The sequence below is a fragment of the Rhinolophus sinicus genome, linkage group LG17 (assembly GCF_036562045.2).
Source record: "Rhinolophus sinicus isolate RSC01 linkage group LG17, ASM3656204v1, whole genome shotgun sequence".
In the NCBI taxonomy this organism is placed as follows: domain Eukaryota; kingdom Metazoa; phylum Chordata; class Mammalia; order Chiroptera; family Rhinolophidae; genus Rhinolophus; species Rhinolophus sinicus.
Window position 1 is genome coordinate 23,502,409 of NC_133766.1, and position 12,561 is coordinate 23,514,969.

The 12,561-nt window shown below is 50.0% G+C and overlaps 1 long non-coding RNA gene across 1 annotated transcript in view; it reads right to left on the bottom strand.

The window, feature by feature from the left end:
• LOC141569383 (uncharacterized) overlaps nt 1-10,435 on the bottom strand; it is a 65,422-nt gene extending 54,987 nt beyond the window's left edge. The window contains exons 1-4 of the long non-coding RNA XR_012492963.1: nt 10,342-10,435; nt 7,160-7,239; nt 6,563-6,622; nt 5,389-5,599 (exon numbers count right to left, since the gene is read on the bottom strand). This is a non-coding gene — a long non-coding RNA (uncharacterized LOC141569383). The remainder of the gene's footprint in view (nt 1-5,388; nt 5,600-6,562; nt 6,623-7,159; nt 7,240-10,341) is intronic.
• Between the last annotated feature and the right edge of the window lie 2,126 nt (nt 10,436-12,561).

Below are 12,561 nucleotides of genomic sequence, written 5' to 3' on the forward strand. Positions count from 1 at the left end.
CTTCTTGTGACGGCACCTGGCTGACCATCACATACAAGAACACACAGGACAGTAGGTCTGGTGTAAGGCCCAAGAAGTTGAATTTCTAACAAGTTCCCAGGTGCTGCTGGTTCCAGGGAATGCACTTTGAGGACTATCTGTATGGAGGATTCAAAGGCAGCTGGGTAAGGACCAGACCAATCTGCATAGGGCCCAAGGAGCCTCTTGAAAGGAAAGGATCAAGACACTGATCTCTTATTTACTCAAATTCAGTCAGTCCCGATGGACTGAGATGGTGAAAATCTTGTACATCACTGGTGAGAATGGACACCAAGGGCCCCAAGGTAGAGTTCATCTTGAGGAAAGGAGAATCTAGACAGGGCTATGCAGTGTGGTTGCTGGACCAGCAGCAGCCTAGTATGGGAGCTTGTTAGAAATGCAAATTTTTAGGCCCGTGCCCAAGACCTGCTCAGTCAGAATCTCTGAGGGTGTGGCCCCAAGTCTGTGCTTGAACAAGCTAATTCTAATGCACAATAAAACTTGAGAAGAACCGGCCTAGACTGACCCTGTGGTCTTAATACTGAGGCCTAGATTCTCTTGGTGGCAGAATGGCTGTGGCAATTGTTAGAGAGAAAACCATAGGCCCAAAATGGTGTCACTTGTACTAAAAGCCCATGGTACCAAACCTAGATTTAATACCTCATCTAATTGCAGTTTCGACCTCTTCCAGAAACCTAATCTTAACCAGTCTGAAATTTTATGGTCAACAGCAATGAGGTAATACATCACTTGGACCCTCTCCATCCCCCACCCCCATAGAAAGAAAAGGCAACCTGCAAGATAAAAACCCTTCCTAGCCCCCAAATAATCTTTTCATTTATTAGCAGTTCCCCTGCCCTACCCTTCTTCCTATAAAAACCATCCATTTTGTACAAGCCCTCAGAGCACCCTCCTCCTTGCTGGATGGGATGCTGCTGGATACATGAATTACTTAATAAAGCCAACTAGATCTTCCAATTTACTCGGTTGAACTTTGTTTTGGAACACAAGAACCTCTCTCTGATCCAGCTATTTGTCTGGTGACCTTTGGGGACAGTGGATGATCACATTGCATATACACTCATTTGCAGTATGTCAGGGCGCCCAAGAATGGAACATCCCTGAGTGGGTCTGTTCGAGAACCTGATCAGCAAGCCCATCATGGCAGAAACGGAGAAGCCCCACTTGACTGTGGAGCCTCGTTTCATTAGTCAGTGATGGAAACACAGGGTGGCCAAGCCCTCCAGTTATCTACTATCTGGCCTGTTCCCTCTTCACAAACCCTGGAAATTTTGTAATAATTACAAGGGGCAAGAGTTGGGGAAGAGCAGAGGAGATGGACATCAGGAAAGAGATACTGGACTTCCTGCTAAATTGGGCCAATGGATGCTTAAAGGATTAACTTAAGTACTAAAAAAATCTGTGACTTGATTTGTCCCTAAGCTGATGAAGCACATCCCACTGGTTCTTTTGATAAATGCCGTATTTTATTTATGCTTCTAACAGAGAAAGGTGGTTACCCGTACTGGCAACTGAGAGTTCTGGCTTACGGTACCCCGAGGCCAGGGCTGAGAAAGGAGGTCCTTTTGAGCATTTGTATGGCCCAGCACATTTACCCTGACCTGAAAGACTAGCGTCCAAGCAGCTGAAGGTGATTCCATGAAGGCCTGCCGCCAGGAGGGTCCAGGAGGGAAGGGGAAGGGAACCGCTCCTGAGCACTAGGGGTTCTCCAGCCCCATCCTCCCTGCCACACCTTGTACCCACAGCTCCAAAGCTGGCGGCTGGTTCCCACCTCATGCCTCTGCTGAGGCTGCTCTCAGTCTGGAATGCCATTCTCCGTCCTGCCCAGATGACAAGCGCCTTTGCCTCTTTTGGGACCTAGCTCAGGAATCTTTTCTCAGAAGACTTTCCAGACCTGCCCTCTGATGCTATTGTCATTCCATCCAATGCCCCCACTGGACACTATATGAACTTCTGTCATCACACAGACAAGTTTTTCTGCCAGACTATAAATCCTCAAGGGCAAAGATTGCCTTGTCTTTCTCTGTAAACTCAGTACCTCACATGGTGAACAAGACAGAGCTTACAGTCAGGTGCATTTTTCATAAAGTTATCCAAACAAGGAATTAAACCCTGGTGATGAGCTTTAAATCCCTGATAGCTTACCAATTAAACTACCAAAACTTTAGCACCTAATCTGCTTAAGAAACCCTCCCACCCTGGGGAGCCCCTACTTTGATGGGGTACCAAGCTCCTGTCCCTGGAGAGCTCCAGTCTGGTAGGGGTGACACATCTCTTGCTCTCAGGAAGTTTCCAGAAAGATAGGTAAATATCATATATTCGCCATGACACTGCTTCCTGCCATTTACTGGTTCCTTTTCATGTGGAGGGAAAGGTGGCCCCTGGAAGCCAAGTCTAAACTGTCCTATAGTTCACAGTCCAGAGGAAGAGCGCCACATCCTAATAGCAGGTCTCAGAGAAGCGCTGTGTGGCCTGGCCGGGTGCCCGTCCCCTGGACAGCTGGGGCAGGGTGAAGGACAGGTGGCTGATCAACCCTTCCAATCTACACAGAACGGGTTTGCTACAGGAAAGAGTTCTGATACTGGGGCAGGAAGATTTCAGATTGTGCTGGACAGAAAGAAGTACTGCTGAGGAGGCGGGACATGTAAATCCAGCCCAGAACGGAGATGTGGGGCGGGTCTGAGAGAAGCAAGCAGATCAATACTCCGGAGTGCACTTAAATGCAGAGCGGGACCTGGGGTTTGAGGTCGGTTTGACTTAAACAGCAACAGCTTATGGGGGAAGCTTGACTGGGAATTGGGAAAAAGAGGACAACAGGTGTTTGGGGTAGAGGTGACTGAGGGGTTCTGGGAAGCCTGGAGGCTGGGGTGGGTGCATTGAGGGGTACTCTGAGGAAGGAGAAGGCAGTTTCTCAGAGTATGCTGGAGGCCTTCCCATGACCACAAACCTTGCCCAGGGTCCTTTGCCCCTCTGCTCCACTCACAATATAGGACACCACTCCACCCTCAGTGCTTGGGACCAGCTCTGGGGAACTTACAATCTTAGAAGGACTGAAGAGAAATATGTGCAAGTTTTACTCCTTCCAAGGGGTGGGGGATTTACGTTCTATGGAAATTAGGAATGATGGTGGGGGGAGAACTGAGAGAGACAGAGAGGTTATTAGGCTGTAAAAGGAGCAGAGTATGGGGTGGGAGAGAGAACAGGGGCAGCCCTCACTGTTGTCATGGCAACACAGACAAATCCAACTGTGCCTGTAAACACCACTGTGTGAGTATTTTCCTAAGCCGAAGCCCCAGGGCTGAACAGAACGAACAGAACGGAGAGAGGAGAGGCCCCGGCTGTGGAGATCACCTCCAAAGAGACTGCACCCCGGATGGCTGGGCACTGTGTATGGCAGGACCAGCTGCCAGGGGCTCCTTTCAGGGGTCTCCTCTGGCTTTGGAGCAGACAGAGGGAAGCCCTGCATGCAAAGTGCTTCCTCTACAGAAAGAGACCTGATGGTGGAGGGACCTGATGGACAGCAGGACTGGTCCCCACCATGGGGAGCAGCGGAGGGGTCTCTCATCAGGTGGGCACAGAGGGAGGCACCGCTCTGCCCACGCACATCCCATGAAGCCCAGGGTTGCTGACCAGGACCAGGGATCTGGCAAAGCCTGGCGTTGCTCTGTCCCCCGGGCATGGGCTGACTGGGCTCTGATGGATCGCAGGCAGGCAGGCAGGCCAATCCTCCGCGGTAAATCCCTGACTGGGGGAGGGGCCGCCTGGGAGGAGTCCCCTCCCTTCTCTCCCCTCTCCTTGTCCACCTCCCTTTCGATTGTGTTGCTCCCACATCCTCTGCTTATCTTCCCTTTCAGCTCTCATTCTCCTTCCCACTCGCCTCTCCTCTCTCCCGCCCACCCTGGTGCTCGTCCCTCTTCCTCTTCCCCTCTCTGCTTTCAGCTGCCTCTTGTTCCCTTGGTCGCGCTCCTCTCTCCCTGCACCTGCTTTCTCTCTATTTAAATCAATACAAAGCCAGAAGAGTAGGTGGGAAAATGCCGCACTGAGGACAGCAGCAGGGAGGAAGCTTTAGTGTTAGGCCTTTTTCTTCCTGCTGCCATAGAACCAGAGCAGAGATCCTGAGAGGCATTACCATGGGGCTACACATCACCCTGCACCCCACACCTAGTTCTCAGAGCCCCTTCCCCAACCCAACACTGCCCCTCGCTGGTGGCAGGAGACCAAAATTCAGGGGAGAAAAGGGGCCACACCCTAGGCCCCTCTTGTGTGCCACTGCGCTGCTGCTAATTGTGATTTCAGATCCATGGGGATACTGGAGTGTTTCCTAAATGTTGTTCATCTTGGATCCAGCCCCTAGGATCCAGAAATCCTGGATAATCTGCATTTGGAGTTTGGCCAAAGCCAACTGAAAGCCTCAGAGTCGTACCTTGGTCTCTGCTCTGGGAGCTTCCAGAGGTGCAGGCACACCCGTGCCAGGCCTGTGCACTGGATGGCCCTAGAGCTGGCGCTGGGAGGGAGGACGTGGGTCAGCCTGAGCATCTGGTGTGGACAGGCTGGGTGGGACAACTTTCTCCAGAATTGAAACTAAGAAAGGTCCTGTGATTCTCATTCTGCTAAAATAGAAATGCTTCCTAAGTTGTAAACTCACCTGGTGAGATAGCAGCCACTCCTAATTGCCCATAAACACATTTCCTGAACCTTACAGACCCTTACCTTTGGGGGCGACTACCCACCAATGAGGCCCCCCTCCACACTAGGGACAGCTACACTAGGTATAGGCTAGCCAAAGGGTGTCCCAGGATGTCACCTGACCCCACCACAAAGGAACTGTTGGCCCAGATCCACCCAGATGGATCTAGATTTATATCCAGAGTCATCTTAAAGTCTCCTGGGTCCCAGTGTGGGCTCAGGGTGACAAGGAGTAGGGCTTTCACACTGAGAGCCTTCACTCCTGGTCCAGGACCCCTCATTGTGAGTAAATATGGGTTCCTGGGTACCCTAGGTGGCAGGTGTGGTCGACCATCAATCAACAGCGTGTGTGTGTGGGGGTGTGTGTGTGTAAAATGACTGAAACACAAACACTACACAAGAAAAGAGAGGATCAGGCTAGAAAACTCAGGTGTTCAGAGAGTAGTTGTGGGGACGTCCTTCACTTCTTTCTGGTATTCACCGCAGTCTATACTAATCCTAATGATTGTTGCAGTTATAGAATTCTAGACATTTTAAACACTTTACTTTTTCAGAGCTCTTTCTCATCTATTATCTCATTTGATCCTCGCAGCCATTTCACAGGGATCACTTTCCTAACTTCCAAGATAAAAGCTCTAAACTCAGAGAGGTTAAGTGACTTACCCAAGATCACACAGCTCATTAGATTTGACAGAATACTTCCAGATGTTTCCCAGTGGGTCAGAAGTGTCTTCTTTTCAAAGAAATGGCACATTGCTTTATAGCTCACTGGTCTAAAACACACTGGGTCTAAGGTTGGTCTAATATAGCCCAGGAACTTGTCCCTCCAAGACGTCCTGGGCTTGGGCCAGGGTGGAATGTGTGGGCAGCTGCCCTGCAGGTTAAAGGAATAAATAAAACACTAAATGCCTGAAGAAGAGCAGCTCCCACAAGACGTGTTAGCTCAGTGTCAATGTATTGGCTCACACACATGAGCACGTGCACACACGTGTCACTTGGGTGCCCTCCCCGGTGCTCTGGGTGTCCTCTCCCTGTCCTGTCTGTTGTCATCTCTGCGGCCACACCTGCTCCCATCCTTCTCTTCCTGCCCTCAAGCTGTCCTTGTGTGCGTAGGGTATGCACACAAAGACTTGTCACACACAGAGAAAACACATCAACAAAAGCAGAGGAATGACCCAGCTGTAGGAGCTTCACACAGCCATGGGGGGAGGGGGCAGATGAAAGCACTAGAGAGACAGAACTGGGGGTGCTGAGGCCAAACAGCTGTGTTCTGTGTTTAGGAACTAACTCGAACTCTAATGGTGCTCTAGTTGGTACTTAAGTCCCGAGGCCCCTTCACATTCAGTGTGCGCTGAGCACGATAGGGTGGACGCTGAGGCCCTCTGGCTCTGACCCGGGTCCTGAGGCTCCCACGGAGGTTGGAAGGTACAGTGGCAGGAGAGCAGATTTTGTCCCTGCCTAGGGTTAGAGGGGAGGTGCTTCAATAGAGGGCAGGGCCACCCACCTCCTGTGGCCTTATGACCCCTCCTGCCATCTCTGCCTTGTTCCTGGGCTGCACGGCTGCCAGCAGGCTAGGCCCGTCCTGGCAGTGCCTCAAAGCTACACTGAGCTCCTGTGCTCAGTTCTGTGGGGTCCTCCTCCATTAGAACAACTGGCTTTCTGAACAAGCTGGGAGAGAGAGAAAACATGAAAGGCATGTGTATCAGGTCACACTGAGCTCCTGACAGCCAGGCCTGCCTGGCTCCTTGCAGCTCTTCCTCCCCACTGGCTGCACTTGAGATCTTCTAAAGGCTGATTTAAATCAAGCTTAAAAAAAAAACCAAAAAAAAACACCTACCTTGTATCCCTTGGTTTATGTTCCCTGGGCTCCAGTTTCCTGCTTGTAATTTGGACCGCACTGAAAAGATATAAACATCTCTCTGTTTGAAGAGCCTCTGAGGGGCCAACAGCAGCTCCCCCACGCTTCTGTGAAGAGGGAAAGCACTAGGGGTGAAAGCCTGGGGCTCTCTCACCCCAGCCCTGCCATAGGCCTGGGGGTGCTGGGAGAGGACCGGCTGCTCCTTCCCTGCAGGGGGAGCGTGCAGGGGCAGGGGGAGGAGAGCCTCTGCTCCCTGCACCACACCTGTGTCTGCAGTTTACAGCCGGGCACCTAATTTATAAGCTGTTTTTACTGATGTTGTCAAATAGCCACAAACCAAAGAAATAAAGCAGTCAGAGGAACAATGTCCCCCCTCTGCCTGGGCCCTCCCAGCCTGTCTGCTTTGTCAGGGCCTCTGTTTGAGGGCTGGGGAGCTGCGGTCCTCTGTTACACACAGACCCTCCAAAATGATTCCAGGAATTCGAGGAACCAGTGAGGAAACCAAAGCTGGCTCACATGTTGGGACACTCAGCAGAAAGCTTCCACCCCACCCCAGAAGTGAGGATGCACCCAAACCTGCTGTCTTCTGGCTGAGCACACCTGGCTGCTGCCCTGCAGCCTGCGTGTGGCTACCTTGCCAGCTTCCTCCTGTGCAGCTGAGCAGAGAATGACCAAGGATTAGGTTTGGCAGAAGGAAGGCAGTAATAACACAGTCACTGCAGACCCCATGCTGCCCCAAGGACGGTCCCGCCATCACTCTGTCTACACACAGTCCTCGTGGTCCGTAGCTGACAGCCCCCAGGTTAGCACTTGGTTGTGCAGTGCTGTTGTCGCATAGGGAACAGTGTCTTCTACAAAACACTTGGGGGCCCCCTTCTCATCACTTCTGGGTCAGGCCCAGTGTGGGCAGGTGATCCATCAGTGCGATTCTGAGAGGGAAAGGGGGCGTGAAAACATGAAGAAGGCAGCAGGCAGGCGTGAGGGTGCGGAGGGTTAAGTACAAGGACCGCCAGGGAGAACTGGGAGCCACTCTGGACACTCCCACTGGACCCGGGAGTGGGGTGGAGTGGGGGTGGAGGTGGGGAGGGGGAGGGCGGGGAGCGGGCCGGTTCTGACAGCCACGTTTCTGCTTCTGCGGTGGGCCTCCAACACATCACGTGTTTGGTCAGTTGTTAAGAGCCCCAAATGATCTCCTCTGCAGTGATAAATGTCAAGGCATGGCCTCGAATTAATCATGCTGGCGGAGCAGAGGAGAGGGATGGCTTCTCCCAGGGTGTCCAGGGACGTGTCACAGAGCTGAGTATTAAAAACTGACTTTCCCGGCTAGACAAGAGGAGTCAGCTATTTCAAGCCATGGAAAGCTGGGTGGGTCATGGTTACTCAGTTGCTGAATCCACTGTTCAGCAGAGATAACCAGGTGCAGCCACAGCTCTGAGTCAAGATCACCCCTCTCCACCGCCACTGAAACCACAAGCTCACCTGGACCCATTCAGAAATCCCTGTCCTTCGAACTGCCAGCCTCAGCGACTCTGTCTGCATGCTTTAACCAGGCACAGACAGACGTCGGAACCCCTCCTCCTCCTCTCTCTGGCCCAGGCCAGGCCTCCCTCTGCCAAGGACAACAGTACTTGGTTCCGCTGGCTCCATTCCTCATAGCCTTTCACTGTTCCCCAGCATTGTTCCCGCCCTCCCGCCACAGCCCCAGTTAATCTAATGTCCATCAACAACCTGCACAGGCCTTCTCTAGGAAAGGAGAATGAGAGACGCTGGAGAAGGGGCCTTGACTGCTGCCTAGGAGCTCACAGTCAAGTAGGAACAACACACACGATAGTGAGCTATGACGTTAAAGACCAGCTCGCTGGACCCCTTGTTTTGCGGAAACTGGAGAGGGTTTACTGATTTGCTCAATGTCACAGAGCAAGTCAGTGGCAGAGCAGGAGCTAGACTTCAGTACTGTTTCCAGAATTTATTGTAATATGTATGGATGTGGTGTCAGACAGATCTGGGCTTGTCTCCTGGTTCTGACATTTTCTAGCCACGTGACCTTTGAAAAGTCACCCACCATGTCTGACTCTTAGTTTCCTTATGTTTAAAACAAGGGGACCAATGCCTTGCTTACAGGGTTCTCATAATTTTTAGGGTAAGGTGACATAAAATGTGGGGCAATAGAATGAAGTCAGTAGATGGTGACCACAGGAGTGGAAGATGTAGGAGAAAGAACAATGATGGTGGCTGACATGACTTGTGTCAAGGACTCTGCATGTACTTCTTCACCTCAACCCTCTGGAGCAGGTGTTTGTACTTTCTAGAGCAGTTGTAGAAAATGAGACCCCAAGAAAGCAAGTAACTGGCCCACGGTGACCCACCTAGTAGTGGGAGAAGCACTGTGCCACCCACTCAGCGTCCTGCCTGTGGCCCTCTGCTGCCTCATACACAAGTCCTCTGACTCTCAACCTGTAAGCATTTATTGAGTCCCTGAGGTTTATAAAACACCCAGGAGGTATAGAACAAAATAAGGTGAAATCCTTGCCATCTAGGAACTTATAGTTTGGAGAGAAGTGACATGAATATAAAAAGATAACTGACAGTCGAAGTCAATACCACATAATTCCCATGTGAGTTCCAACTCAGGAGGAATCACAGCGGGTTAGAGTTATCAGGGAAGGCTTCACAGAGGAGGCAGGGACTCCATATGGACCCTGAAAGATGGGAATGTTCAAGAAAAATGGAAAGGTAGGGACAGACTTTCCAGAAGGTAGAAGCAGAATGAGGAAAGGTCCAGAGGAAAGAGTAGTCTCAGTATGGAGAGGGGACATTGAGTCCCAATTCACATGTCACCTTTTCATTCACTCATTCACCTCTTTACTCATCCATTCATTCAGCAAATATTTCTTGAGCACCTACTATTTGTCAGGTATTGTGCTAAATCTAGAGGAATGAACAAGGTATGGATGCTCTTCTCAAATAACTCAGTCTAGTTGGCAAGACCAACAGTGCAATGTAAAAATATTAACACAGACAAGTTTGGATGCTCGGGGATCCAGAGGACGGGCCCTCCCTCTATTGTGGGAGCAGGCAGGGTTTTCTAGAGGAAGTTGTGCCTATGCTGAAACATGAAGGACACAAGTATGGACTGATTTAAACACACTCATACTCACTATCACCATGATCGGCATTGTTAAATGACTTACACTTATGGAGCCCTCACTGAGCAGAAGGGACTGGGTTGGGTACTTTACGTATATTCTCTTCTGTACTAATGATATTCCTATGAGATACATGGTATTTGTTACCCCTATTTAGAGATGAAGAGGTAGAGGCTAAGAGTATCTACATGACTTGTCCAAAGTCACTTGGCCAGGAATGGCAGTCAAGATTCACACCAGATCAGATAAGTCTTAATCTTTGTGTCCTTAGCCATTCACCAAACTAGAAGTCAGGAGGAAGTATGCGTAAACCCCATGGGGTGTGTGTGTGTGTGTGTGTGTGTGTGTGTGTGTGTGTGTATGCGCCAAAGGCCAGAGCACCAAAAAGCAAAGAAGGCCCCAGAAGAGCCAGAGGCATCTCCTCCTTTTTCCTGAGCTTTACCCACCCCTCAGCTCCTTGGAAGAACTGGCCACAGGGGAAACAGGGGTGGGGGCACAGAGCCACGGGGATGACTCTAAGTTATTGCCAGGGCAGCTCAGGTGAAGTCCTCCCTCTGTCGTCACCAACTCCCCAATTAACAAAGCAAAACTGTTAACCACAAATACACTTACAGAAGTCGTTCTCTGAGAGAAGCTGCCTGCAGTACCGCGGTGGGCTGTGACCAGCTTTGCCATTAACTACAAGCGGGTCTCAGGATCTTCACCTGTGAAAGGAGAAGCTGTGTCTAGGCAAGTCCAGTCTCTTCGTAAGGGGAGAGGAAAAAGAGTACGACACTCCTGGATGATTGTACACCTTCCTGGGAGCCCTACGAGACCAGGACAGGGGAGGGTCTAGATGAGCTTCAGGGAGCTAAGTGTGACTTGAGGCCTGTGTCCTTCCCTGTCAGAGTCTAAGGGTGAGGAGAGAGAGCAGATCTGCTGGGGTTGTTCCCGTGGGATTGGGGGGATGTTAAACGAATCAAATCTTAGAATGGCTCTTTCAGGCCTGCCATCCTGGACTCCGCTGGGGCAGGCAACACTGCACATTCCACGACAACTGCAGGGCAGAGCTTCAGACCACCAGGAGCACACCAGAGGTTCAGAGAATACATACTTGACCTCAAAATAAAGCAGCAACAGAACGCAAGTTCTGTGGTAATTGAATTCAGGATCCTCCTTAAACTTGAAGGTGAAGCTGATTAAGCTTAGAATAACCAAATAAACACAGTAAGTGTATAGTCCTCCTTCACAGGGTGGATAACCCACTTAAAATACAATACCACAAGAAAGGCATAGGCTGGAAACGTGTAGAGCTGCCAAACAAGATCATAATGATTCTGGGAAAATGGATTCTATGTGGGTTAGAAGGAGAACTAAAGTATTTCAGCTGTATTCTTAATACTTGCGAATGCCAAGAGAGTCTGGCCTTTCCAAACACACCTGAATATCATGCCAGGGTCCCAAGGCAGACCAGGGGCTGGCAAACAGTGTGAACAAACGCTGGTTCTTTTTTTTTTCCTTTTTTTTGGAAACCAGGAAATGGATGTTGGTACAATCCACAGACCCCGTTCAGATTTCACATGCACATGTGTGTGTGTGTGTCGTTCTATGCAATTTTATCATGTGTAACCACCACTACAATCAAGATACAGAGCAATTCCATTCAAAACGGTCACTTGTGCTATCCCTTTATAGTCACGTCATACCCTTCGTATCCTTAACCACCCCTCCTCCCCAAACCCTGGCGACTGCTAATCTGTTCTCCATCTGTATAATTTTGTCATTTTGAGAATGTCATATAAATGGAATCACACAGTATGTAACCTTTTGAAATTGGCCTTTTTCACTCAACACAAGGTCCTGAGATCCATCCAAGTCGTGTATATCAATAGTTCATTCCTTTTTGTTGTTGAGTCATATTCTGTGACAGGGATGAACCACAGTTTGTCTAACCATTCACTCACTGAATGACATTTGGGTTGTTTCCAATCTGGGGCTATTACGAATAAAACTGCTATGAACATTCATGTACAAGACTCTATGTGGGCATAAATTGTCATTTCTTTGGGGTACGTGTCTAGAAGGTGATTGCAGGATCATATGGTAAGTATGTGTTTTGTTTTTAAGAAACGGCAGGTCGTGGCAAATGAACAGATAGGCACATCTGAGAATTGCAGCATCTCCATCACATGGCCAGATGCATCCACCAAGTCTGGGCTGGGCCCAGCTGAGAAAGAAACTGACACTTACCGCCCTACAGAGATTGAGACTACAGCTGACACAGCCAGGAAATAACCAAAAGCAATTGGAAGGAGGAACTATCTGAACTCCAAAGCTATTCAAAGCAATCTAGGGAGAATGCAGAAACAAATTTTAAACAGCAGAGTGATACTAGCCTCCAATAACCCCCTAAACACACTAGAAAGATGGGCTGCCCAAAAGATAACGTTTCAAGCCATGAGGATGTGCTAGTAAATTGGAGCCCTGTGCATCAAGAGCAGTCAGAGGATTAATTGCTCACTAAGGAGCCCTGTGGTCCAGCCCCAGCTTCCCACAGATTCTGCCTCAGCTGACTGGAGGGGTGTCAGGTGGAGAGCAGAGGACCATTCACTCCCTCAACAAACATTTTGTGAGGGCCTACTATGTGCAAAACACTGTGCTAAGCTTCTGACTCAGCCAAAACAAGCCAGTATCTGGACAGGTAGTCACCATTTGAAGGTGGGTGAAACGTAAGCTCTGCAGAATGAGAGGTTGCTAAGGTCGTCCCAGGGTACTGTGTGAAAACTAGCATCTCCAGCAGCTGGAGCTTCTTAGCAGAGGGCAGACTAACAGGACCTGAGGAGGAGACAGGGT